Source organism: Microtus oregoni, unplaced genomic scaffold (genome assembly GCF_018167655.1).
Source record: "Microtus oregoni isolate MIOR12 unplaced genomic scaffold, Mior012 000024F_ref0000369, whole genome shotgun sequence".
In the NCBI taxonomy this organism is placed as follows: domain Eukaryota; kingdom Metazoa; phylum Chordata; class Mammalia; order Rodentia; family Cricetidae; genus Microtus; species Microtus oregoni.
Window position 1 is genome coordinate 30,294,109 of NW_024543083.1, and position 3,175 is coordinate 30,297,283.

Here is a 3,175-nt window from a genome sequence, read left to right on the forward strand (position 1 = left end):
GCTGTGTGGATCTTTCACCAGGGGAAAGAAGCCTTGACGAAATTGTACTATATAATAGCCAGTCTGGCAACCTTCACAAGAACAGCTTAAATAGATTCAAATTTAGAAGATCATCATTTTCCTTACACTTGACCAATAAAATCATCATTCTAAAATAACATATTCAAGTTGAGCTCTTCTTCCTTAAATATCTCAAATTGATTAAAACAAACTATAATGCTTTGACATCCATGGTTTCAAACAAAGATTTTTGGAAAGTAAATCTACTTTCAAAAGTTGTTGCAAGGAAAGTGTAATTGAGGAGAGAACTGAAGGGGACAAAGTTGTAGGTAGAATACCCAAAGCCAAGAACTTTCTTTTAACCATATATGTATGTATAGATTTATGTGTGTATATATAGTTATATATACATATATTTTTATTGATTATTTGTGGATTTCACATTGTGCATTCCAATTGAATTTATCTGCATCTTCCCTCAAATCCACACTCTGCCTTTTCAAATCCCTCAACAACAAAACAAAATTTAAGAGAAAACAAAAACAAGAAACAAAAAAGGAGAAAGAGAAGAAGAAGAAGAAGAAGAAGAAGAAGAAGAAGAAGAAAAGTAGAAGAAGAAGAAAGAAGAAGAGGAGGAGGAGGAGGAGGGGAAGGAGAAGGAGAAGGAGACGAAGAAGAAGAAGAAGAAGAAGAAGAAGAAGAAGAAGAAGAAGAAGAAGAAGAAGAAGAAGAAGACACGGAACCTGTAACCTGTAGTAGTAGTGTGGCCCCTTGAGTCACACAGCTTACCTCTTAATCCATTTATCTTTTTGTTTGTTTGATTGTTTTATACTTTTATCTGCATTTATTTCATGTTGAATTTATTCCCATGCCAAAAGTTTTTGTTTCTTCAGTTTCTTCTGGGATATCTTTTTCTTCTGTGCAACCTCCTCTTCTGGCTTTGGAACAATCTGTTCCTTTTCAGTGAGGATCATCTCGATGTGACAGGGGGGGCTCATGTATGGGTTAATCCGGCCGTGAGCTCTGTAAGTTCGTCGGCGCTCTTAGGTGCTTTGTTCACCTGGATGTGCTCAATGACCAGAGAGTTCACATCTAAATCCTTCAGTTCAGCATTACTCTCTGCATTTTTAAGCATGTGTAGCAAAAATTCTGCACTCTTTTTTGGCCACCTACCCTGTGTCCAGCCCCACTGTTTGGCCTGGGCGCACCTACCGACTCCACCATTGTACCGTTGGAATGGCACACACTGCTTCTTCAAAGTGACATTTTTCAGATACTTGGTGGCTTTTTGGATACGCATACCCTTGATTGCCTGCGCTGTTTCACGGGTGTTCTTAAAGTGAACCCGAAGGTTTGATCCTCTCGATTCGCATGATTTTGTAGGGTTTTTCTGGGTCAAGAGAGTAGCGAACCATCTTCATGGGTCACCTCTGGCCGCTTACAGGAAGAGAAGAGATCCATTTATCTTTTTTTAACAAGTGTTCATTGCCACAAGTAATCGATCTGTCTTGAGGACTCTGGTTTCTGCCACACCACCTATAAAGGGCTCTGAGCTCTCACTGGGGCTCCTCTTGAATATTCTGTCATTGTCTTGTGTTGTTCTTGTCTAGTATGCTGCCCAGAGTGCGAGACTAACTCTCCTGTGTGCTGTAACTAGTGAGAGACAGGGCTAGTTCTCTGAGTCTTGTGACCCCAGGGTGAGTTTTCTTGCCTACTTCAGGTGGCAAGGGGCCAAGGGGGAAGGTCGTCTTTTCCTCACCCATGCCACCACATGGCAGATCGGGGGGCGGGGAGGGATGGTATCAGCTCTCCTGCTCTCTCATCCTCAGAGCTGGTTCACCTGTGCCCCATACGAGAGGGTCAGCTCTAATGTAATGCCAGATAGGGTGCAGAGCCCTTTCTCTTGTGTGCAGAATGTATTTTAAATGAGATAAAAATCATATAACCTAGGTTGTATGGATGGCTCAGATGGTTAAAAACATGTCTACCACTTAGTCTGACAACCCAAGGTTGGTCCCAGAGCTCCATATGGTGAAAAAGAAAACCAGCTCTCATATGTTGTCCTCTGTCTTCCACAGGCACTGCATGATATGCTCGCATGGGTTCACACACACACACACACACACACACACACACACACACGAAGACACACATAAACAGTATTAAATAAAGACAGACAGACATAGAGACGCAGACAGACGACAGACAGACAGATGTAATAAAATCACACAAGCTGAATGAGTACTTCAACTAAATGATGTAATAAAGAATATCATTTTCGCAAATTATAGCGTACTCAAAATATAGTACTGTCATTCTCCATTACTTCGCCTAGCTTAAGAACTATTTTGACCTTTTTTCTTTTACTGATTTTCTGAACTTGCCTATTTTAAAGAGGATCTATAAACAAAATTATACACTGCTTAATTCATCTTTTGTTTTTTTTTCACTTGTAGCACAAATAAGAACATTCAATGTTCATCTATGTGACTGCATGTGTAAGTACTCATCTCTTTTTGGCTAAATATTTCTGTATAATTTAAGAAATTCCATTGCCATTTGTTGAATAATTTGTTAGTTCTACCTATTAGTTGTTGTGAATTGTGTGCTCTGAATGTTTTTATAAAGCATTTGTTTGGACACCTGTTTCTATTTCTCTTGGATATATATCAAGGAGCAACATTGCTAGATTTTGTAGTAACTCTATATTTGAAATTCTAAAGAGCTGTTACAGTGTTTTCTAGAGGACTTTTATGATTTTTGTTTATATGATATTCACACACACAATGGATGAAAGTTTTAACTTCTCAACAGCTTCAAAAAATGTCTTTATTTCCTCCCATTTGATTATAATCTTCTTGGATGTGAAGTGGGAACTAATTATAGCTTTTCTCTCACTGTAAACATAACCATTTCATTTTCTTGATGTGTCCTTGGTTAGACAAGGGTTATTAATTTGATGAGCTCTAATTTGTTTGTTTTTTACTTGGGTTCTTTGTACCCTTGGTATCATATTAATGAAGTCATTGCCCAACTCACATTAATCCAATGGCATTAAAATTAAGGATAATTTTTCCTTTTGATAATTTTTTAAACTTTTAAACGTATATATTTAATGAGTTTGGCTAGATTTTGCATATGGTGTGAGGTAGGGATCAACATTTATTCTTTGACA

The 3,175-nt window shown here is 38.1% G+C and overlaps 1 pseudogene; it reads right to left on the minus strand.

Annotated features, from left to right (window-relative positions):
* Window positions 1-745: 745 nt before the first annotated feature.
* Window positions 746-1,415, minus strand: LOC121462350 (annotated as a pseudogene).
* Window positions 1,416-3,175: the final 1,760 nt, after the last annotated feature.